General features: G+C 44.0%; 1 long non-coding RNA gene across 1 annotated transcript; it reads right to left on the bottom strand.

Annotated features, from left to right (window-relative positions):
• Positions 1 to 789: 789 nt before the first annotated feature.
• LOC117981320 (uncharacterized) lies at positions 790 to 24,862 on the bottom strand. The gene is made up of 3 exons (XR_004672789.3): positions 22,750 to 24,862; positions 8,398 to 8,581; positions 790 to 5,921 (listed from the first exon to the last, which is right to left on the bottom strand). It is a non-coding gene; the product is annotated as an uncharacterized LOC117981320 (long non-coding RNA).
• Between the last annotated feature and the right edge of the window lie 1,146 nt (positions 24,863 to 26,008).

Here is a 26,008-nt window from a genome sequence, read left to right as displayed (position 1 = left end):
GCAGTTCAAGAAAGGACTGATACAGACTGTGCTGTGAGCAATCACGTACAAGCTTTGGCGTGAATGTGTCTTTCTTTCTCTTGGGTCTGTGCCTAGGAGTAGAACTGCAGGTTCGTGTGGTGACTCTGTGTTCACCTTTTTGGGAAATTGCTGGACTGTGTTCCACATGGTTGCACCATCTCACATCCTTATCAGGAAAGTATGCATTTCCTTGGTTCCTCATCTCAGTGGTTCCGACGTCTTCACATCCTCTCCAATCTTGACATCATCTATCTTTCTCATCTAGTCATCCTCACAGGTTTGAGGTGACGTCTCATTGTGGTTTCGATTTGCATTTTCTTGGTGGATAATGAAGTTGAACATCTTTGCGTGCGCTCATTGGCCATTTGCATGACTTCTTTAAAACCATGTCTATTCAGATCCTTCACTAATCTGCAGTTGGGTTTTTTATTATTGAGTTGTAAAAGTTATTTATTTATTTTGGATATTAGTCCCTCGTTAGATTAGATATATGATTTGCAAATATTTTCTCCCATTCTGTATGTTGTCTTCTTTATTAGTGGTATCATTTGCAACAAAAAAGTTTTAATTTTAATGTAGCCAATTTATCTACTTTTTTCTTCCATTACTAGTGCTTTTGGTTCATATCTAAGAGACCGTGGTCTGATCCAAGGTCATGAAGACTTATACCTGTGTTTTCTTCAGACAGTTTTATAGTTTCAGTTATGACACTAAGGTCTGTGGTCCATTTTGAGTTAGTCTTTGTGTTAGTGTAGTGTCAGAAAGGGGTTCAACTTCATGTTTTTGCATGAAGTCCACTTGTTCCAGCATCATTTATTTAAATGACTGTTCTTCATGCACACAAAATGGTAATTCTGTGAGGTGATAGATGTGCTGATTAGCTTTATTGTGGTAATTATTTCACAATCTACACATATATGAAAACATCCTATTGTATAACCTAAATATATACAATTTTTATCATTGATACCTCAATAAACCTGGAAAAAACAAAAATTTTTAAATTAAAAAATAGAAGACTATTCTTTCCCTTTTGAGTTGTTAAAGTATTCTTGTTGAAAATCAATTGACCATAAACATAAGCATCAGGCTGAGGAGGTTTCCTTCAATTTCTAGTTTGTTGAGCATCCTTTTATTATGAAAGGGTGTTGAGTTTCCTCAAATTTCTTTCCTGCGTCTATTGGGAAGCCACATGGTTTTTGTACTTTATTCATATGGTGTCTATTACATTGATTGTTGCCAAACCACCCTTGAATTCCTAGGATAAATTCCATTTACTCATGGTGTGTAATTCCATTTGTGCATTGTTTTAAGTTGTTTGCTAGTGTTTGTGTCTATATTCATAAGGAATATTAGTCTGTAGTTTTCTTTTGATATCTTTGCCTGTTTTATCTCTCGTCGTACTGTTCTATAAAATGAGTTGGGAAGTGTTAAACCCTCTTCTGTTTTTTTGGTAGGATTGGTATTGACAGTATTGGTATTGATTAGTATTGATGTTTCTTTTATTTATTTATTTATTTATTTATTTATTTTTTGAGAGCGGATCTCCTCTGTTGCCCAGGTTGGAGCACAGTGGTACAATCATGGCTCACTGCAGCCTTGAATTCCTGGGCTCAAGCAATCCTTCCACCTCAGCATCCTGAGCTGCTGGGACCACAGGTGTGCACCACTACACCTGGCTATTTTTTTAAAAAATTTTTTTATAGAGACAGGGTCTCACTATGTTGCCAAGGCTGGTCTGAAACTCCTGGGCTCAAGTGATCCTCCCACCTCAGCCTCCCAAAGTTCTGGGATTACAGGTGTGAGCCACTGTGCCCTGCCTTTTTAAATGTCTGATAGAATTTGCTAGTGAAGCTGTCTGGCCTGGGTTTTCAAGGATAGTCTGTTTGGACTGTGATATCAAAATACCTCAGACTGGGTGCTTTATAGACAGCAGAATTTATTGGTCACAGTTCTGGAGCCTGGACAGTCCAAGATCATGTCACCACCAGATTTAGTATCTAGAAAAGCTTCGTTCTCTGCTTCATAGATATGGTGTCTTCTCACTGCATCCTCAACGTAGCAGAAGGGAAGGCAGCTCTTGGGGGCCTCTTTTATAAAAGCATTAATCCTATTCATTTTCACAGGGCCCTCATGACCTAGTCACTCTCCAAAGGCCCTACCTCCTAATAACATCACCTTTTGCTGATTGAGTTTCAACATATAAATGGGGGGTGGATACAAACATTCAGACCATAGCAAGGAATTTATTTATTTATTTTTATTTTTCTGAGACAGAATCTTGGTCTGTCACCCAGGATGGAGTACAGTGGCACAATCTTAGGCCACTGTAATCTCAAACTCCTGGGATCAAATAGTCCTCCTGCCACAGTCTCCCAAGTAGCTAAGACTACAGGTGCACATGCCACCACGCTTGGTTAATTTTTTTCATTTTTATTTTCTGTAGAGGTGGTGTCACTGTGTTGTCCAGGCTGGTCTCAAACTCCTGGCCTCAAGGGATCATCATGCCTTGGCCTCCCAACGTGCTGGGATTACAGGCATGAGCCACCACACTCAGCCACAAGGAAGTTTTAACATTATTTAATCTCTAATTGTTTTAGATCTATTTCCTTTTGAGGTGGTTTGGGTAGTTTATGTTTTTCTAGGAATTGTATTTAACTTTGTTGGCACATAATTGTTGATATTATTCACTTATAATCCTTTTTTACTTTTATAAGGTCATTATTTTACAAGATGTCCTCCCTTCCATTTCTAACTTTGGTAATTTAGTCCCTCTCTTTCGTAGTCTTTCTGAAGGATTGTCATTTTGTCAGTCTTTTCGAAGAACTAACCATTGGTCTTGTTGATTTCTCTATTGTTTTTCTATTCTCTATGTCAGTTATTTCTGCTCTAATCTTGATTATTTCCTTTCTTCTGCTGGTTTTTAGTTTGCTCTTCTCTATCTACTTTCTCTTTTTAATTATTTAATTATTTTAATTATTTAAAAAATTTTTATTAACATATAGTTGACAAAAATTACATATATTTACTGTGTGATGTTTGATGCATGTATACCTTGTTAAATGGTTATATCAAGCTAATTAACATATCCATCACATCACACACTTATCTTTTGTTGTGAGAAATTTTTCTAGTGTCTTAAGGTAGAAAGGTTATTGATTTGAGAGCGTCTTTTTTAATATAAGCGTGTATAGCTATAACTTTTCCTCTGGGCACTGCTTTAGCTGCAGTCTATAAATATTGGCATGATGTGCTTTTATTTTCATCCTTCTCAAGTTTTTTTCTAATTTCCCTTGTAATTTCTTCTTTCATCCATTAGTTATTTAGGAGTGTATTGTTTAATTTTCACATATTTGTGAATTTCCCAAGTTTCTTCCTATTACTTTTTAATTTAAGTCTATTGTGCTCAGACAATATACTTTATGATTTCAATCCTATTTAAAGGTATTCGAGTTTATTTTATGGTGTATGCACCATATTGTCAGTCGTGGAGAATGTTTTATGTGTACTTGAGAATATGTATTCTGCTGTTTTTGGTGAAGTGTTCTGTAGATGCTGGTTAAATCTAAGTTTACTTAAGTTTTTATTTCTGTGTGGATCTTCTGCCTATTCATTCTATAAATAATTAAAAGTGGGGTATTGAAGTCTGTAAAAACCATTCTTAAATTGTCTACTTCTCCCTTCAATTTCACCAGTTTGCTTTATATATTTTTGGGTGCCACTGTTAGGTGCATATGGGTTTATAATTGTTATGTTAACATTTATCATTACAAAGTGTTTGTCTTTAGTAACATTTTCTGTTTTAAAGTCTGTTTTTTCTGATGTTAGTATAGCCTATCCAGCTCTGTCATGGTTGCTGTTTGCATGACGTATGTTTTTCTGTTCTTTAACTTTCAACTGATTTATATTTTTAAAAGCTGCACTGGATTTTCTACAGAATATGAATACTTTTTCTATAGGAGGTCAGTGTACATTGCAGATACTGTACAGACACACACAGAGACACACACTTGATAAGCAGGTTTCTGGTTTCCCTTTATTCAGTCTGATGATCTCTGCCTTTTGATTGACTTGTTCAATTGATTCACATTTAAATATTAGTTTTATTGATTATTAGGTTTATATCTAACATTATGCTTTTTGTTTTCTTTTTTATTGATTTATTTATTTTTTGAGACAGAGTCTCACTCTGTTGCCCAGGCAGGAGTGCAGTGGCACAATCTCGGCTCACTACAACCTCTGCCTCCTGGATTCAAGTGATTCTCCTGCCTCAGCCTCCTGAGTAGCTGGGATTACAGGTGTGCGCCACCACGCCTGGCTAATTTTTGTATTTTTAGTAGAGACGAGGTTTCACCATGTTGATCAGGCTGGTTTCGAACTCCTGACCTCGTGATCCACCCACCTTGGCCTCCCAAAGTGCTGGGATTACAGGTGTGAGCCACCACGCCTGGCCCACTTTTTGTTTTGTATATGTCCTTATTATTCCTCCATTTTCTTTTATTGCTTTTTCATATTAAGTGGCTATTTTATAATGTAATATTTTTTATTCCTTAAATGACATTTTTACTGTATTGTTTATTTTCTTAGTGGTTGCTCTGGAGCTTACAATGTACATCTTAACATCAAATTTTATTTTAGATTTATACTAGCCTAATACCAGTGAAATACAGAAACATACTCCTGTGGAATGAGTTCAATTCCATAGACTTCATACAACATAGTTTCATTCCATAGACTTCCTTTGTGCTGTTGTTTAATATATTGTCCCTGTATATGTTACAAACCCAACAATATATTGTTATAATTACTACTGTATATAATCTTAAGTCTTTTAAGGAAGTTGAGAGAAGAAAGGAGAGCAAGTATATGTTTATAAAGTTTGTTATATTAATCTCCTTATTTACCATTTCTGATTCTCTTTTCTTCCCCCTGTGGATACTGGTTACTATCTGATGTCATTGCTTTCTCTCCAATACAGCTTTGTTCCACCCGGCTTCTTTGTGCTGCTATTTTCAAATGTATTACATTTCTATATGTTATAATACAAATAATGTAATTATATACATATTCTTTTATGTAAGCATTTTAAAAATAAGTTGAGAAGAAAGAAGAAATATGTTATACTGTCTTTTACGATGATCTACAGAATCCCCTTGTGTGAGATAGGTCTCACCGGGGCCCCCTCGTGCGCGGTGGGTCTCACCGGGGCCTCCTTGTGCGCGATGGGTCACGTGCCCTTTCTGTTCTCAAGGCTTTCTCTTTATTTGGCTTTCAACATTTTAACACGGGGCTGGGAGGTGGGCAACACAGGTGGCCAGAGCCCCAGACTGGGCACTGGGGGAGTAGGGCCCCCATTTTCTTTTCCACATCTGTAGAGAGCAGAGCTTCCATTTTCTCGATGGGCTTGGAGGGAGGGCTGAGGCTCAAATGCCACAGACTCTCACTGTTGTTACTAAGATTTACTGGATTTTCCTGAATAAATAGTTTTTCATTCTGTGTATGCCCTTAGGATAATTTCAGAGACTTTAAATGATGTTTAAAACCATTTTCTCCGGTTAAATGATTGTCTTCTGGGAGGAGTCCACCACTCCCAAGACGGCAGCTGTGTCCTCTACCTTTGAAATTTCCACCACTGATCTCCAACTCGGTCAGGCGTTTGGGGGACCTTGTCTCAAGTGGCGCTCTCAGTCTGTGTACTCTTGCATTAAGATTACACATAGCAGTGTAGTCCATGACACCAGGTTTAAGCACAATTTTAATAGTTAGTATCCATTGGGTGCTGTTCCAAGCGTGCTGTGTGTGATAACGCAGTTAGTCTCAACCACAGCCTGGAAAGAGGTTTCAGTCACACCCATTTCATAGCTGAGGCCTGGAGGATTTGGTAATGTTGCCCAAGGTCTCTGAAAGACAGTGGGGTGGGAGGGGGGAGGCTCTGTCAGTCACTCAGTCAGTTAGCATGTACCCACTGAGCTTATGCCATGCACTGCTCCGGGCAGTGAGGACAAACCAAGCACCGAGCACTTACAGGGCAGTGAGGACAGACCAAGCACCGAGTACTGAGCACTCAGAGGGCAGTGATGGTGGACCAAGCACCAAGCACTCAGAGGGCAGTGAGGACAGACCAAGTATGAGCACTCAATAGGCACTGAGGACAGATGGAACACAGAGTACTGAGCACTCAGAGGGCGGTGAGGATGGACCAAACACCAAGCACTCAGAGGGTAGTGAGGATGGACCAAGTACCGAGCACTCAGAGGGCAGTGAGATGGACCAAGTACCAAGCACTCAGAGGGCAGTGAGGACAGATGGAACACTGAGTAGTGAGCACGCATAGGGCAGTGAGGATGGACTGAGCACCAATCACTCAGAGGACAGTGAGGACAGACTGAGCATTGAGCACTCATATGGCAGTGAGGATGGACCAAGCACCAAGTACTGACCACTTAGAGGGCAGTGAGGATAGACCGAGCACCCAGCACTCAGAGGGCAGTGAGAATGGACCAAGTACCGAGCACTCAGAGGGCAGTGAGATGGACCAAGTACTGAGCACTCAGAGGGCAGTGAGAACAGATGGAGCACTCAGTACTGAGTACTCAGAGGGCAGTGAGGACAGATGGAACACTGAGTAGTGAACACTCATAGGGCAGTGAGGATGGACTGAGCACCAATCACGCAGAGGACAGTGAGGACAGACTGAGCATTGAGCACTCATAGGGCAGTGAGGACAGATGGAACACTGAGTAGTGAACACTCATAGGGCAGTGAGGATGGACTGAGCACCAATCACTCAGAGGACAGTGAGGACAGACTGAGCATTGAGCACTCATATGGCAGTGAGGATGGACCAAGCACCAAGTACTGACCACTTAGAGGGCAGTGAGGATAGACCGAGCACCCAGCACTCAGAGGGCAGTGAGAATGGACCAAGTACCGAGCACTCAGAGGGCAGTGAGATGGACCAAGTACTGAGCACTCAGAGGGCAGTGAGAACAGATGGAGCACTCAGTACTGAGTACTCAGAGGGCAGTGAGGACAGATGGAACACTGAGTAGTGAACACTCATAGGGCAGTGAGGATGGACTGAGCACCAATCACGCAGAGGACAGTGAGGACAGACTGAGCATTGAGCACTCATAGGGCAGTAAGGATGGACCAAGCACCAAGTACTGACCACTTAGAGGGCAGTGAGGATAGACTGAGCACCCAGCAGTCAGCAGTGAGGATGGACCAAGTACCATGCACTCAGAGGGCAGTGAGAACAGATGGAGCACCAAGCACTCAGAGGGTAGTGAGAACAGATGGAGCACCAAGCACTCAGAGGGCAGTGAGAAAAGACTGAGTACCAAGTACTGAGCACTCAGAGGGCAGTGAGGATGGACCCAGCACCAAGCCCTCAGCAGTCAGAGGGAAGTGAGGATGGACCGAGCACCAAGCACTCAGCACTCCCCAGTGGGGTCAGATGAGGACCAAATGGATAAACACGCAGGTAGTAGATGACAGGGAGTGATCAGTGCTGAGAACGGTGAGGCAGGCGTGGAGCCATGAGCAACGGGGATGCTCTGGACATGGTGGGGGAAGCCCTCTGAGGAGGCATCCTCTGAGCTGCCCTGAACCACCAGGAACATTCTGACTTAGAACATGCTCCCAGCAATCGGAGTACTTCCCACTTTTTATGGAAGCCCTTCATGAAGGCGTCAGTGCCTCTTGGAATCGTGTGGTCCCCACCGCCTGTGCCCTGAGTGGACTCCTGCCTTCTTTCATTCTCAGTTTCCTAGCCAGCTAAACTGGAATAATATGCACTGTCATACAGTCATGGGTGGGCTGGTACAAAGAATCAAAGTAGGAACGAGAATTATTTCATTGGTCCTGAATCGTTTTTCTTCCTTCTGGATATTTGCTTGCTTATATAACCAATGTCTCTCTCTCTCTCTCTCTCTCTGTTTCTCTCTGTGTCTCTGTCTCCCTCTCCTTCTCTCTCTCTGTGTCTTTCTCTGTCTCCCTCTCTCTTTCTCTCTCTCTCTCTCCCCCCCGTCTCTTCCTCCCCCCTCTCTTCCCCATCTCTCTCTGTCTCTCTCCCTCTCCCTCTCTCTGTCTTCCTCTCTCTTTGTCCCTCTCTCTCCCGCTTCCCTATCTCTCTGAGTGTCTCTATCTCTCTCCCTGTCCCTCTCTGTCTTCCTCTCCCTCTGCCTCTGTCCCCCGCGCCCCCGTCTGTCTCTCCTTCTCTGTCTCTGCCTCCCTCTCCCCACTCACTCTTATTCTCTCTCTGTCTCTCTCCAGCCCTGACTTGATCTGTTTTTCAGCTCCAGTTCCCAGATGTGCGTGTTGTGGTCCCCAGATATCAACTCCAAATTCCTGGGAGCAGTGCTCTGGCCGTACCTGTCTGGGTTTGTTGGCCAGCCCTGAATCCGCTTAGCCAGGAGAGCATGGGGGGTGCAGGGCTCGGTCAGCCTCACACACGTGGCAGGAGTTTCTCTCTGGACAGCGGCCGCCCACACCTGGCCGACAGGAGCCTCTCTTCAGCAACTTTCAGTTAACGCGTCCCTCTTGCCCCATGCTTGTCCTGCCACACAAATGTGAAAATGCAACGTTACAAAGATCTGTGCCTCAGACACCATTTGAACACAGAGAAACTCGTGAGCTCGTGTGACTACACTTTTCAGGTTACGGAATTTCTTTAAGGTGTATCCTTGAGTTTAATATACTTATTAATAACTTATCATTACAGAGAAAAAATTACCAGAAGTACAGGGTGTTTTTAACGGACTTTCTTCTCTTGCACATTGCTGGGCATGGCGTGTACTGTGACAGGGCGGAGTGATGGGCTGAGAATGTGTGTGTGTCTCCAACAGTTCCCAAACGTCTACATTTTCAAGAAAACGGCAATCAACATCATCTGGAAAATTGTAACTTAGTAATTAATTAGGATAATTTCCCTAGGTTCTCTATGCTGCATGAGACCACAGCGTATTCATTAAAGAGGAAAGCAGAATATTGGCGGAAAACACGGTTGTAAATTTGTAACAAGTTGTTCTATCAGAAAGTGAAATGCAATTTTCTGTCCTCTCTGAGCTTTTACCACATAGCTCTTAGCAATGGGTGTTTTTTCTGTCATTCCACTCAATTCTCACTGGAGTAAACCTCCAAGCAATAAGAATGTTGTCTTTCCTGTTTAGACTAGACTGACTGCCTTTCCAGGACAGTCCATTAAGTTGATTTCCAATGGTGAAGGGTCAGACACGCCTCCCCTGGGCAGATCAGGGATGGTTCATAGCATTTGCCAAATAGCTGTCTGCAGCTGCAGCCATCACCTCCGTAATCAACACTGCCATTGTCTGAGCCTTCCCTTTGCAGGAATGGGGTCAGTGCACCCAGGCCTCCTAGAGATGACAGCCACCCCAGGCACTATTGTGACCATTGCTTTGATCATTGTTCTGTTTATGACTGAGGAAAGCAGGGCTTAGGAAGACTAATCTTAGTTATCTCTTTATCCCAGCAATCGGCACACATCTGTGGATCAATAAACATTGTATTAAAATGATGAACACAACTGATCTCCCTTAACCTGATTTTCCAGGAGTCCTAAGCAGACTTAAGGCCAAGAAAATAAGAAGAGGAAAGAGAGAGGGGCTGCCTTAACCAGCTGTGGTGCTGACTTGGACAATTCCAGGTCAAGAGGAACTGTCTACTTTCGACTTTGTGTGATAGTAACTTTTTTTTTTTTTAATTATACTTTAAGTTTTAGGATACATGTGCACATTTGCAGGTTAGTTACATATGTATACATGTGCCATGCTGGTGCGCTGCACCCACTAACTCATCATCTAGCATTAGGTATATCTCCCAATGCTACCCCTCCCCCCTCCCCCCACCCCACCACAGTCCCCAGAGTGTGATATTCCCCTTCCTGTGTCCATGTGATCTCATTGTTCAGTTCCCACCTATGAGTGAGAATATGCGGTGTTTGGTTTTTCGTTCTTGCAATAGTTTACTGAGAATGATGATTTCCAGTTTCATCCATGTCCCTACAAAGGACATTAACTCATCATTTTTTATGGCTGCATAGTATTCCATGGTGTATATGTGCCACATTTTCTTAATCCAGTCTATCATTGTTGGACATTTGGGTTGGTTCGAAGTCTTTGCTATTGTGAATAATGCCGCAATAAACATACGTGTGCATGTGTCTTTATAGCAGCATGATTTATAGTCCTTTGGGTATATACCCAGTAATGGGATGGCTGGGTCAAATGGTATTTCTAGTTCTAGATCCCTGAGGAATCGCCACACTGACTTCCACAATGGTTGAACTAGTTTACAGTCCCACCAACAGTGTAAAAGTGTTCCTATTTCTCCACATCCTCTCCAGCACCTGTTGTTTCCTGACTTTTTAATGATCGCCATTCTAACTGGTGTGAGATGGTATCTCATTGTGGTTTTGATTTGCATTTCTCTGATGGCCAGTGATGATGAGCATTTTTTCATGTGTTTTTTGGCTGCATAAATGTCTTCTTTTGAGAACTGTCTGTTCATATCCTTTGCCCACTTTTTGATGGGGTTGTTTTTTTTTTCTTGTAAATTTGTTTGAGTTCATTGTAGATTCTGGATATTAGCCCTTTGTCAGATGAGTAGGTTGCGAAAATTTTCTCCCATTTTGTAGGTTGCCTGTTCACTCTGATGGTAGTTTCCTTGTCTGTGCAGAAGCTCTTTAGTTTGATTAGATCCCATTTGTCAATTTTGTCTTTTGTTGCCATTGCTTTTGGTGTTTTAGACATGAAGTCCTTGTCCTGAATGGTAATGCCTAGGTTTTCTTCTAGGGTTTTCATGGTTTTAGGTCTAACGTTTAAGTCTTTAATCCATCTTGAATTGATTTTTGTATAAGGTGTAAGGAAGGGATCCAGTTTCAGCTTTCTACATATGGCTAGCCAGTTTTCCCAGCACCATTTATTAAATAGGGAATCCTTTCCCCATTGCTTGTTTTTCTCAGGTTTGTCAAAGATCAGATAGTTGTAAATATGCGGCGTTATTTCTGAGGGCTCTGTTCTGTTCCATTGATCTATATCTCTGTTTTGGTACCAGTACCATGCTGTTTTAGTTACTGTAGCCTTGTAGTATAGTTTGAAGTCAGGTAGTTTGATGCCTCCAGCTTTGTTCTTTTGGCTTAGGACTGACTTGGCGATGCGGGCTCTTTTTTGGTTCCATATGAACTTTAAAGTAGTTTTTTCCAATTCTGTGAAGAAAGTCATTGGTAGCTTGATGGGGAGGGCATTGAATCTGTAAATTACCTTGGGCAGTATGGCCATTTTCACGATATTGATTCTTCCTACCCATGAGCATGGAATGTTCTTCCATTTGTTTATATCCTCTTTTATTTCCTTGAGCAGTGGTTTCTAGTTCTCCTTGAAGAGGTCCTTCACATCCCTTGTAAGTTGGATTCCTAGGTATTTTATTCTCTTTGTAGCAATTGTGAATGGGAGTTCACTCATGATTTGGCTCTCTGTTTGTGTGTTGTTGGTGTATAAGAATGCTTGTGATTTTTGTACATTGATTTTGTATCCTGAGACTTTGCTGAAGTTGCTTATCAGCTTAAGGAGATTTTGGGCTGAGACACTGGGGTTTTCTAGATATACAATGATGTCGTCTGCAAACAGGGCCATCTTGGCTCCTCCCCCCTGATAGTAACTTTTTAAGCAGTGGACCGGGAGCCCAAGACTCAGATGCAGCAAGCTTTGCAAGGCTGACGAGAGCTGAGATCTTCAGTGGCCGATGGGTACAGGGCTGCTGGGAGCGTAGCCACGTCTGCTCCAAGGTGGCTTGAATGAGGCAGTGCCCAAGTCCTTTTGACTGGCTGAGGTGAGCCTGCGGCTCAGTCACGCTTTGTCCCTCTCCTAATAAGTGCATTTCCCAGACAGCAGCTCCTTGGTGTCATGCAACTGAGGAACCTAATTGGCTGGGTGGGTTGTTCCCATCCAACTTCCACCTGTCACGAAGGATGCTTTTTCAGATCAGTCTCCACAGATACCATCTTGTCGGGCACAGAGCCGGGCATCAACAAGTGTATGTTGAATAAAGAATGAATTGATGAAATGAAGTGAATGGAAAACATTGATTCAACACTCATTCATACTTATTATTTAGTCCTACGTGAAACACTAGAGGAAGAGAAATCCTAGTCTTTACCCATGAAGAGCTTAGAATTTGGAAGGGGTCATAGACACACACACATGACCATTAGCGATCCTGACATGGTCCCACCAGTAATCTGACAGATCTGTAATAATAAATATTGCATTGCATAGGCAGCACCTGTCTAGACAGTTGCCAAGGGGGTTATAACACTTGGAGTCAGATGAATCAAAAGTTCAAATGCTAACAAAATTCCAGAACTGAGAGAGGTTAAATATCTGTAAAAACGTGAAACTGTACCCAGTGGCCTTGGCTTAATGAAGTCGTATGTTGGTGTTCCTTTTGCATTTCTGAAAGGTCAGCCCCAAGTCTCAAAGCGAGAGAGTTCTCAAAGGGTCTGAGATAAGGTTCCTCAGACTCCACCCCTCGGTGGCTGGGAAGCTGTTTGTGGGGCAGTAGGCGATGGCTGGGACTGCAGACAACTGACAGAGGAGGCATCAGATCATTACAGAGGAATGCGAAATCTGGCCTATGGGCTTTCCAGAGCAAACAGCCTGTCGTTTACAGGTGATTCACGTACAGAAATGCACGAATTCTCAGACAGTGGCTGAGTCTCCCCGAAAGGTTGTCAGGGTTGTTTCTTCAAGGCTGTCCTTGTTGCAATCACTTTTCTGCAGTGCCAGTGCCTCCTGGGAATCCTGCTTGCGTCTTTGGGCAGATTCCAAAGGGAGGCGGCCCTTGCTACAGCTGCACCTGCCTCCTCCATCACCACCTGCCTCCTCCATCACCACCTGCCTGTCACCTGGGAGTCAGGCCCGCTGCCCTGGAGGTGGGGTCAAACCAGTGCCAAAGTCACCCAGGAGCCAGCCAGGGCCTGGGAGTTCTCCCTCATGACACGCCGGCAGCAGGTGAACATTCTAAGGCTGACACTTCTGGGCAGTCGCTGAGATCTTGGGAAAGAACTAGCCCCCCGGCCCTGCTTTCACTTAGAGATAGGAACAACGATTGCCCTGAGTTCCTGGGAGCTACAGGAGAAATATGCACGGTGTGCTTGGCCTGTGGCACCAGAGCTTTAGGGCACTGGTCTTTCATCGCTGGCCATGAGACAGCAAGGCTTTGAAAGGAAGGTTAACGGAGTGTGCAAACCTTGTGGGAATCTTTGCTTCTTGGCAAAAGAATGAATAAGTGAATTTGGTCATGGAAAAAATTGCATGCTAGGGGCATGTTTGTAACTACCGTCTGTGTTTGTAGTAAAGCACTCGATAAGTATTTGCCAAAAGAATGACCAATAAATCAATACAGCTCTTAAATTTTTCAAGCCAATTTGAGACTTTATGCAACTTTTGAAGCTCTTTCACAGATAGTGAAACAAAGGCACTAAGAAATTAAGTCATACAGGGGCCTTGGAGAGCTTATTGAGCAAATATTTTGTGTTTTATTTATCAGTTCTGACTAGGATTTTATAATTTACTCCTATAACTTCCATATATTTTCCTTTTCTAATGTATTTTCTAGATTGAGTCTCATGAATATTGAATTTTCATTTTGAAAAATTTGGATCTGTCTACACATATGAAATTCAACCCATTAGGCATTCTTATAATTTAAACAAATGTTCTTACATAAGAAGAGTAATACATTTAAGATATACCTTTGTCACAATTTCTGAACTCTACCTAATGAAAATTCTCTTTCATGTTTGGAATATTTTCCACTTCAAGTGCATTTTATCCACATAATGAGGTTCATAATTCATTCTTTAATATTTTTATTTTGCACATTCTATGTATATTATGCATGCATATGCACAAATACTTTATTGGTCTCCAGATTTTATTCACTGGCATGTCATTTTAAATAAAAATTGGAAAGTAAATGAAAATAAATCTATTTACTTAGCTAAATTAACATTAATAAAAGATACAACAAATCTGCAAAGATTTTCTTCATCCATGGAAACGAGGCCCTGAGCATTTTCAAATGTTGAGGCCTTTCAAACTCTGCTAGTTACTGTGTTAGACAGTTGATTCATGTTCAAGTACCTTATATCCTCAGGACTTGCCCTGATATCTTAAATGCAGGCATTGCAATGCATTGCTTTGTTACTCTACATTGTAATTGTCTTTGAGCCCTCCAGTAGGACGTGGGGCTTGGAAAAGACCAAATCTGGCTCAGCCATGCATGCTCCATCGGCGCCAGTACTTTGCTCTTCCTCTTTTAATCATAAGAAATTGAGTTAAAAGAGAAAGAAAATCTATGTATTTTATTTTGTGAGGGAATGCATTTATGCTGCAGCATATGGAGATGGAGGTAGAGAAAGATATAGCGTGCTAGCTCCAATCAAAATGGATCCATTTCAGATGGGAAGGAAGATGTTCTTTAAGGACAGTCACAGGAGCCTCTGGTCAAGAGTTGATCCAGGAATTTAAAATCCTGAGCGTGTCATTTCCTTCCTTTAATGCTCTGGTGCATTCAAAACCAGCTGTTGAGCTCCATGGTACCCGAATCCCTCGCTCTCACCACGATGGCTTGTTGCAAATACAATTCATCCTTTCTTAAATTTATTTAGAGATAGCATCTCACTCTGACATCCAGGCTGGAGTGCAGTGGCGTCAGCACAGCTCATTGTAGTCTCGACCTCCCAGGCTCAAACAATCCTCCTGCCTCAGCCTCCTGAGTAGCTGGGACTACAGGCGTGCGCCACCATGCCCACCTAATTTTTGTATTTTTGTAGAGACAGAGTCTCCCTATATTGCCCGGCTGGTGTCAGCTCCTAGGCTCAATGGATCCCCTTGCCTCAGCCTCCCAAAGCACTGGGATTACAGGCATGAGCCACTGCACCTGGCACAATTTTCTATAATGAGGTTTTTAATGAGCACTAGCATCCTATGTTATCCATATGCAATAGTATTTATATAACTTTTTGAACATTTGCGATATTACCCATTTTGCTTCTCTAAAAAAATCTTATATTTTAAAAACTTAGTGGAAGATGCAATCTAGCCTGAAATCCTGATACTAGGTTGTAGATATGGTCCTTCTCCTCAGGCAGACCTCACAAACTCCAGCGAGTCTGTGCCAGCCGGGGCGGGAATGCGTCTTACTCGTGTGCGTGCTCCAGGGTGCTCTGCTGAAAATGTCAGGTCTCAGGAAGCACAGCTGTGCAGAAAATCTGAGATTCTCCCCACAGGGTGTTTTGTGCTTGGGCCCTACACAGTAATTATCTGTGACCATTTTGGAAGCATAATTCTGGCAGCAAACTGCATTTTAGAGTGAAGGATGTGGGGTAATTCATAACACGATTTACTCTAGTCTCCATATAGTCACTCTTAAGTCTGAGTTACATAAAAAGAAAGTCTAATAAAATAAATTGCAGTTGAAACATAGTTGAGCTTGGCCCACAAAAAAGAAACGAGCAAAAAATATCATTTGTCTCCGAGGTTGATATGAATGACCCTATTAGACATCTATTTTCTCAAATCTCACTTTGGGACATTTTATCTCTCAAAATAAGACTCATTTTTCCCAAGTCTTTCTGAACCAAACCACGATGGTTTGGTTTCTGAACCAAACTTCCGGAACCTTCGTAGGCAGTGTCTAGAATGTTGTGATGAGGTGATACTCAGTCTTTACAAGTAAGTAAGACAAACTTAGAGACAGCTCTAGATCAGAAGAGAGAATGGCAGCGGCTTTTCAATTTAGGTCACTCTAAAGATAGAAAAACTAATACCCAGGGCTTAAGTGTGGAGTATAATGACACATTGTTCCAAGATAAGTCAGCATATTAACTTCCTTTTAAAAATTCACTGGAAGATAAAATAAATGGAATTGGTTTTCACAACAGTTAATCAACTCCTCTCCCCTGGGCTCTGCACCACCAACATGAAAATCTAACTGCAGTAGCTGAATATATACTTAATTGCAAGGCACTTTATTTTAGGAAATGGAAGCCACGCTTAGCACTTAGTCCACTGGGAAGAAAGAGATAAGTTATGGTATTTGGTAATTGGGTAATTTTTGGAGAAAGATTTTGCATTATTTTTTAAGCATTTTTCAAACAGTTCCTGGTTCTACACAAACCCAAACCATCCAGGAAGTTCAGTAAATCAGACAACTTGTGTTTTGTTGACAGGGACTGACCTACTCCCTCGCCATCTGCAGAAAAATGTGCTACTAAATATTTATTACACCCCATCAGTTATTAAATCATAGTTACATTTAAAAAGACACAAATTTCACAAGGTCCCCGGAGCCCCTTCCAGCTACTCAATGACTCACAGGCTCAGAACATCATGCAGCTCTCGTGCCAGGAGCTCACAAGACAGACCCTGCCTGACTCCCACCCAGCCCAGGATGCTGTTATTGATAAATGCAGCATTGCTGAGGCGATTGAGCTGTTCACTTTATCTGAGGGGTTGCCATCATCCTCGCAAGAGCCCCAGGGGGACGCAGCACGGTCCCTCCTGGCAGGGGAAGTACCCGCTCGTAAGGCAGGGGGCTTGTAGGGATCCGTTCGGGGCACCAGAGATGACGCCGGTACTCCTGCCAGTCAATCAGCCATCAGGATCAATCAGTTCTGGGTTTTCTATTTACTCCCTCCCCTGAGACGTCACCCCATCCATTCATTTTCATACCTTTAAGGGAAGTTGAAGAACTTTAACCTTCACTCAAGACAACGGGATATGATTTAGGGCTAAAAAGAAAAGAACTTTCAAGCCGTGAAAAGACGTGGAAGAATTTAAATGCAGATTACTAAGTGAGAGAAGTAATCTGAAAAGGCTTTTCAATCTGAAAAGGCTGCACACCGTGTGATTCCATCTACAGGACAGTCCAGAAATGGCAGAACTATGGAGACAGGAAAAAGCTCACTGGTTTCCAGGGCTGGTGAAGAGAGGGCTGAAGCCACGGAGCACGGATGATTTTCAGAGCAGTGAGACTCTGTGTGATGCTGTGATGGTGGGTACAGGTCATTACACATTTATCTAAACCCACATAATTTACAGCCCCAAAACTGAGTTCTAACTGTTCTAAACGATTGACTTTAGTTAATAATAATTTACCAATATTGGCTCATGAATTGTAACAAGTGCACCGCACTAAGACAAGATATAAATAATAGGGAAAACTGGAGACAGGAGGTATGAGGAAACTTTGTACTTTCTGCTCAATTTTTATATAAATCTAAACTTCTATAAAAAATAGTCTCTTTTAAATGCTATATTCAAAATTATTGCATACAGAGTATGATCTCAATTATATGTGTAAATGTTGGAAAAATACTCCAAAATGTTAATGGCTACCTCTAATGATGGATTATGAATAGTTTTGGTGTTCTTATTTACACTTTACTGAATTTTCTTATTTTTATGCAATGAAAATATTATTCTTTAATCATTAAAAAAAGTGTTTCATATCACTTTGTTTAAATAAGGCACAATCTCACAAGTATAACTGTACTTCAGGGAAAATAGAAAAGAATTTTGAAATTGTTATTGTTTCAGAAAATCTAGGGACTGTGTTTTCTGTTATTACACAGACCAAGGCACATTCCCCGAGAGACTGACACTAAAATAAGAACGAATGTTGGACAAGTTCATGTGTGTCTCTGGCTAATTCAACGCAGCAGAAGTTATATAAAAGTATTGGTGTACATTAAGACAAGGGTATGAGAAAGCACGTTGCAATTGTTTAAACTCCCCCTGGCAGAATGAGATCCAACGGGAAATGAGAGATGAGGATGCACTTGACTCTCTTAAATTCCACTCCATACTGGAGTGTGTATGTCAGGGATTGAGAGTGAAGCCAGCGTCCTGCCCACCTGCTGGTCCATCTGTAATTTTGCTGATTCTCTATTCATAGAGCAGTGTTCCATGCATTTTCTTTTTGTCAAGGAGCCAGAATTTTGTGAAGGTTAAATGGTTGGTTGGTGTTTCGTTGTTTTGGCTGAGTGGCGAGGGGGTATTAGGGAGAACTGTCTTTTGTTTTTTGCTTTGGGATTCATTATGTCCTTTGGTTTTATCTCCCTCAGAAGGTGTGACATTGGGGCAGAGAGTGGATGCTGCTCCATGCTTCCAAATACAGGAATTTTGGTGGCTGTGACCTCCTTGTGATTGTGCTGAGCAGAATGCTCTGGTCTTCAGGAGGTTCAAGTCCAGAATGACTTAGCAGCCACAGACTGTGTGAGGTGGGGTGGGGGACAGTGGGGACAGGAGGGGTGACCATGCACAACCCACAGGTGGACATTCCGGGGCCATCGGGACTGGGAAGGGCCAGCCGATGGGGGCTATACAGCATCCTGGCCACAGAAGGGAATAGAGGCTTGGCTTCTTGGGGGTGCTGAAGGCAAATTTTGGGAGGGTGCAAGAAGGCACTGTCTGGTGAATAAAGTTGCCTAGTTGTGCAGGTAAGAGTCTCTCTGGGCCAGGCTCAGTGGCTCATACCTGTTAGCTCAATACTTTGGGAGGTCAAGGCTGAAGGATTGCTTGAACCCAGGAGTTCAAAACCAGCCTGGGCAACATAGTGAGACTCCATGTCTACAAAAAGTTTTAAAAAATTAACTGAGCATGGTGGTTTACACCTGTGGTCCCAGCTACTCAGGAGGCTGAGACAGGAGAATCACTTGAGCCTGGGAGGTCAAGTCTGCAGTGAGCCATGATGGTGCCATTGCACCCTAGCCTGGGGGACAGAGAAAGACCCTGTCTCAGAAAAAAAAGTTTCTCTGGTGCTCTGGGGTAGAGGCTGTCTAGAGTAACTCTCCTCCTGGTACAAGAACTTTACTAATGAGCCTTTTCCTTATCAGTGTCAGTTCCTTTAAAAAGAGGAAACTAATACATTAATTTAGGTATTTTATGAGGAGGCAAAGAGCATTCTTGTGTTGGCTCTCAATTTTTAAATTTTTTTTCACTGCAGCCTCCAGCTCCCAGGTTCAAGTGAGCCTCCCACCTCAGCCTCCTGAGTATCTGGGACCACAGGCGCATTCCACCACACCCAGCTAATCTTTTTACTTTTTTCTAAAAATGGGGGTCTCCCTATGTTGCCCAGGCTGGTCTCAAACTCCTGGGCTCAAGAAATCCTCTGATCCCAGCCTCCCAAAGTTCCGGGATTACTGGCATGAGCCACTGTGCCTGGCCTTCAATTTCTTTTAGCTCAAACTAATCAATATGCTATTGTTGCATATTTTGGGGTGGCAAGTTCTGGACCCCTTAAGTCAAAGCAGATGATGTTGGTCCTAATCCAGCCACCGAACTTGGTATTCTGACATTAGACAAGTAGCCTCAGCCCCTCAGTCCCCATCTCCTCTTCTTTAAAGAGGAAATAATAATTACGCAAACTGCCAACCTTGCAGAGGAATGGAGAGGTTCAAGGCAAACGTCAGATGTGAGGAAGCAGCATTTGTAAATTTAATTCAATCAGCATCTGTCTGGCATCTGATAGGAGTCAAGTCATGTGTTGGGCACAGAGGAGAGCTCAGAGATAACCCTGCTGGGACCTCGGGTCTGATGGTGCTGTCATGATCACTTCTGTACAAATTGAAACTGCTGTCTTCACTTGAAAACCAGAATGTACAAGGAAGACTTTCTTGAGCTCATGAGTTCAAACTGAAATCTTACAGAATGTAGAAGAAAATTCAGGGACATTTGTAAAGTTGCTGCCCAGGAAGGATTTAATCTCAAATAAAGATTATAATGCACAGAAAGCCAAAACTAAAATATTTACACATCCTGAAAGACAGTGGTCATTTGTGACATCATCACTTTGAAAGATCCTTTATGGGAGGATCCTTTATGAGAAGGATCCTTCAAAGTGACAGATCCTTTCAGCTCGACTTTCTTTCCTCAAAAATGAATTACTAGGATTTCCACACATGGGAAGATGAAGATGTAGTTCTCTCTATTCCTCATATTAAGTTCAATTAAAAACCATACAGCATATAGAAAGGAAAAAAAAAAGACTGAAAGATGAGAAGAAAGCAGACTGATTGGGAACCCCAGAGGTGAGAAGTGGCACAGGGTAAGCCATGGGTTTTTCCTGGTGTATCCCAGACCTGGAGCTGAAGAAGCCAGGAACCTGCAACACAAGAGGTGCAGACAATAACAGGCCCAAGTGAAGCCCGCTCACACCAGCCACAGGACCAGAAACCAGGGAGCCTAGAGAGAACGTTCAGGCAGAGAGAGCTGGGGCCGCAGCTTCACTTGCACCAACCTTACTTGCACCAGCAAAGGGTGTGGGAGCCTAGACTCTCCCCCTCAAAGATCTGCAAGGAGGTGACAAAACCAACAAAGCTCTGCCTGGGCTGATGACAAAACCAAGAGAGAAGGCACTGATCAGCATCAGGAATGAGACGGGGCATCACTACAGACACCACAGACATCCAAAGACAATGAGAGAACACCATGAACAACTTTACACAGATAAATTTGACAACTTAGATGAAATGGACCAATTCTTCAAAATACACAAACTTCCACAACTCACCGAGTATGGAATAAACAATTCAACTATCCCTATATCTATTAAGGACATTAAATTTGCAATTTAAAAAGTCCTCAAAAGACAGCTCCAGGCTCAGATGGTTTCACTAGAGAATTCTAACAAATATTTATGTAAGAATTAACACCAATTCTGCACAATCTCTTTCAGAAAACAGAAGAGAGAATGCTTCCTGATTGATTTTATGAAGCTGGTATTATGCTGATACAAAAATCAGACAAAAAGACAGTACACAAAAAGAAAACAATGAACCAATACCCCCCATAAATACAGATACAGAAATTCTTAACATAATATTAGCAAATAGAAGTCAGCAATGTAAGATATAATTATCCACCCATGGCCATGTAAGGTTCATTCCAAAATAAGCACACAAAAACCCATTGCATTTCTGTATACTAGGAAGGCACACGTGGATGCTGAAATTGAAGATATGATACCATTTATAATTACTAAAAAGAAATGTGTGTGAACGTAACACATCCTCTACAGGACTGGTGTGCTGAAAACTAGACAACACTGATGAAAGAAACCAAAATCTAACTAAATCGTGGTAGCTTATCAATGGATTGAAAGACACAACATAGTAAAGATACCAGTTCTCCCCAAATTGATGTACAAGTTTAACAAAATTCTTATTAAAACCCCAACAATTAGCCGGGCATGGTGGCTCACACCTGTAATCCGAGCACTTTGGGAGGCTGAGGCAGGCAGATCACCTGAGGTCAGGAGTCAACACCAGCCTGGCCAACATGGCAAAACCCCATCTCTACTAAAAATACAAAAATTAGCTGGGTGTGGTGGGGCACACCTTTAACTGGAAGGCTGAGGCACAAGAATTGTTTGAACCTAGGAGGCAGAGGTTGCAATGAGCCAAGATTGTGCCACTGCACTCCAGCCTGGGCGACAGATCGAGACTGCATCTCAAAACCCAACAGTTAATTTTTGAAATATAGACAAAATTATTCTAAATTTGATGAAAAGGCAAAGGAACTAAATTAGCTAAAACAATTTTGGAAAGAATAAAGTGGGAGGGAACACTTTATCCAATTTCAAGATTTATTTTACAGTGACAGTAAAGACAGTGTGACACTTGTGGAGGGGCAGACCCTGGATCAAGAAGATTAGAGACCCAGAAATAAACCTGCACGAATTCGCCGTGCTGATGTTTGATGAAGGTATGTGTGCAACTTGGGAGAGGAGGTCTCTGTGCACAAGCAGTGGGAGGCACTGGACCCCTGAGGTAAAAACAAGCCTCTACCTGAGTCTCACATCTCATAAAATTAGCTCAAAGTGGACCCTGGACATACATGTCAGGAAAAGTAAAGAGAAAATCATCAGGGTCTACCAAGTCAAGGAGTTCTTACTCTTGACACTAAACATCCAAAGGAAAATAATTACAAATTGGACTTTTGCGAAAATGTAAAACTTGCTCTGTGAAAGACCCTGCCAAGAAGATGAAAGACAAGCTCCAGGTGGGAGCAATCCACACAAATCCAACACCAGACTGGCACCTTGAATACCCAGAGAACGCTCAAACTCCAACAGGCAAGGAAAGCCAACGATGCCATTAGAAAATGAGCAAAAGGTCTGTAGAGGCATTTCACAAAGAGGACATACAGATGGCAAATAAGGACATGAGAATGCTCCACAGCATTAGTCATCAGAAAACTGCAAATAGAAACCACTGCGCCCCATCCCGATGGCTAACATAACAGACAGTGACAATGCCAGGCCCTGGGCCGGGGAGAGGCCACTTGCCGCTGCTTTGCTGCTGGGAACATGAGATGGTGCAGACACCCTGGAGGGCACCAGGCAGTGGCTTTAAAAACTTAACCTGCAACTACCCTGCAACCCAGCACTCACACCCCGGGCACTCATCCCAAGGAAATGAAGACTTACGTCCACACAAAACTGTGCACAAGAGATTACGTCAGCTTGTCCTTCAATGGCTGAAGGGTCAAACAAACTGCGTTATGTCCGACCATGAAATTCTATCCCCACGCTAAAAGGGAGTGAATATGATACCATGAGCTGGATGAATCTCCAGAGAATTGTGCTGAGTAGGAAAAGAAGTTAATCACAAAAGGCTATAGACTGCATGATTCCACTTACATAACATTCTTGCAACAAAATTGGAGGAGAGGGAGAGCAGAGGAGTGGCCGTCAGGGTAGCAGGGAGACACGGGTCTCAGGTGCAGCCATGAAAGGCGTGGCTGGGTCGCATCTTGGCCGGGTGGGGGTTGACACTGGGCTGTGCAGACCTGACATGGTGTTGCAGGACATCAGCACTGGGGGAGGAGAGGAAGGTGATGTGGGAGCTCTGCATAATTTCTTACACCTGCGTATGAACTAAAGGGGTTTAATTTTAAAAATGAATTACTCAATCCCTAGTTATGTAACCTCTCATCTAATTTTTAAAGAACTTGGATCTAATAAAAATGTTACATATACTTCATCTAAAAGCACTTACATCTGTTTCTTTAATCTGAAGCTCCCAAAGTAATTTCAGGAGTCACCACTGGGACATCAGCTGTCGGGGACCAATTAAAAACAAAACAAACAAACAAAAAAACTTCGAGCTTCTAGCGCCTTAAAATCCATGGAACTAAATCATATTCCCATTTCTATAGAAACAACTACAATGTATTTTTCCATGGCATCATTGTTGCAGTCGAATAAACATGAGGTGAATCGTAATGGACTGCAGCATCATTAAAACACGCTGGGTGTCCTGGCCTAGAACTGGTAGGAGGCGAATCCATCTCAGGAGGACACAGCTGTCGCCCGATCTGGGAGGGGCTGTCACATACGGGAGGGATGAGGCTGTGAGTAGCTGCAGAGGCAAAGCGTGGGTGTGAGCTGAGGGGCAGGCTGCTTTTCCTCAAAATGAGAAAACAGTGGCAGAGGTCAGCTTGTGTCGAGGGGCATTGGCAGAGTCTGGGGGGCCTGGGTGTTGAGGTGGGGTCTGGCATGCGGGGTCTTGGCACTGAGGCAGGGTGGAGTGTGGGGGGCCCGGGCGTTGAGGTGGGGTTGGGCGTGGGGGGCCTGGGCACTGAGGTGGGGTCACCCGTGGGAGCTGATGGTTCCCTTTGCAGCCTGACTTCCCCTCACTTCCTGACCTGGGCCCTCGTTCGTGAGAAACTTTGACTGGAAGTATCCTGGAATGTTTGAGGCAGCCACGCAGCATCCTGAGGGTCGGCTGTATCTGCCTTCTGTCTACTCACAGCCCCACGCTCCTTCACCTGGAGAAGGTGGCTTCCCCAGGCTGAACCCCACTTCTGCAGCCACAGGCACTGTGCGAGAAACTCAAAAGAGCCCGCTAGCTGCCCATATTCTCTTTCCCTGTGAGCCAGTGTGGAATAAACGGATCGTGGGATGCTGAGCGCCAGCGTGGCATTATTTGTGGATGGCTCGTTTTAGTCACGGCTGAGTCCTGACATAAAGCAATTTTCCTGGTGTGCTTTGTGGTCAAAAGAATTTGAAGCCACTGCTTTAGGGCCTGTATTTTCTAAGAGGATGTTTATTTAAAATGGGGCCTGCGTGTGCCCCTCCAGCCTCAGGGAGGGGCCTGGGTGTGCCCATGTGTGCTTACTGGCCCACCAGAGCCTGGCAGGTCCCAGGAACCCTCTTTGGTCTTGGGGCTCCCTTGTCCCCCGTCGGAGGTCAGAGTCAGGGTTTCTTAACCAGGGCATTTTCAAAACCCTCCTGGCTGGGCGTGATCTCCAGAGATCCCAGTCCTACTGGTCTGTGTGGCTCAGCCCTCCCTCCCATCCAGGGTCTCTGAGAGAGCTGCTGGTGAGTCCTGCAGATGCTTCGAGCTTGAATCCATTGGTCTGTGTGGCACGTAGTGCAACCCTGGAGAGGCGTGCGGAGAGGGAGAATGAGATCAAGACAGATCCTGTGGGCACGCGTGGTATGTGCGGAGGGCTTGTCTAGGTTCTCAGGACAGCGTGGCTTCTTCCCTGCTGGTCTCTACGTGGCGGCAGCTGAATCCATATGGTTTCTCACACAGCCTGCACTGATGGGTCCCAATCAAAGCTCCTCCTGCTCTGTCACTCTCGCTTCTCCGCTGCCCAGCACCTCCCTTCCCTCCAGGACTCTAGCACCTGTGCCTTCTGACCCCTCCCTCAAGGTGCTCTCTGCCTGTGTCTCTCTCTCTCTGTCTCTGTGGGTGTGTGTCTCTGTCTCTCTGTGTCTCTCTCTGTCTCCTCCTTTTCTCACTCCCTCCCACTTCCTAGTAAACCTCCTCATTGGAGGGATGGCCACATGTCTTTCTGATCATGGGTTTGTTGCTGGGTGTGGAAATTCCCCTTAAAAATACATGCAGTTGGTGCTTTGAGCAATGGGATGCACAAAGTCACACAGGGCTGCCCTCCAGAGCCACAAGGTTCCGGGTGCAGCATGAGTGGCCCTGGAGTGCCCTCGCCCCTGCCTGCCCCCTGCTCCTGGCCAGGCAGTAACTCCTGGCTTCTTGCTGCTCCCTCGCTCCTGATCCTGATGGTTCCGTCAATGCTCGGAGGAGGTGGGAGGGGTGGCTTGTGCTGTCCAGTATCCCCTGGAGAGAGTTATGTAAGCATGTCAGTCGGTCTCTGTGGAAAAGCCCTGACATCCAGATGACACCGAGCAGGTTCAGGACATAGAAAACCCTCTGAGGCTCCAGACAGGTGAAACATGGAAATGCCTCTAAGCAGTGACTCCATGTCACAGGGGGCCGAACGAGGGGATTAGCACCCAGGCTGCATGGCAGGCGGCAGCCCCTTCCCACTCCCAACGCCTTCCACTGCTCCTCTCTGTCCCGAGCGGATTAGCACCCAGGCTGCGTGGCAGGCCGCAGCCCCTTCCCACTCCCAACGCCTTCCACTGCTCCTCTCTGTCCCGAGGGGATTAGAACCCAGGCTGCATGGCTGGCCGCAGCCCCTTCCCACTCCCAACGCCTTCCACTGCTCTTCTCTGTCCCGAGGGGATTAGAACCCAGGCTGCATGGCAGGTCACAGCCCCTTCCCACTCCCAACGCCTTCCACTGCTCCTCTCTGTCCTCTCTGTGCCAGGAGGAGTCACCAGATGCATTCCTGCCCAGCTGTCTCCTCTAGCTTTGCAGTTCCAGGGCTGAACCAAGGCAGCCGCCACCCACCACACGGTGACTCCATGTTTCAAAGAGCCCAGATTTGGCAGAAGGAAGCTTGGCTTGAGGCCCCATTTGCCAGGTGACTGCGGATAAGTCCCTCCATAACCCACAAAGTGGGAAAAGTGCCCATTACATCATTATGCAAAGACAATATTCATGAAAGCACTTTATGAAGTGTGAAAGTACAAGCTTGGAAAATAATAATACTTAAAGTCTTTCCATCTACCCCTAGTGGTCTGTAAGGGT

The sequence above is a fragment of the Pan paniscus genome, chromosome 7 (assembly GCF_029289425.2).
Source record: "Pan paniscus chromosome 7, NHGRI_mPanPan1-v2.0_pri, whole genome shotgun sequence".
Classification (NCBI taxonomy): domain Eukaryota; kingdom Metazoa; phylum Chordata; class Mammalia; order Primates; family Hominidae; genus Pan; species Pan paniscus.
This window is presented reverse-complemented; position numbering and strand designations above follow the sequence as displayed.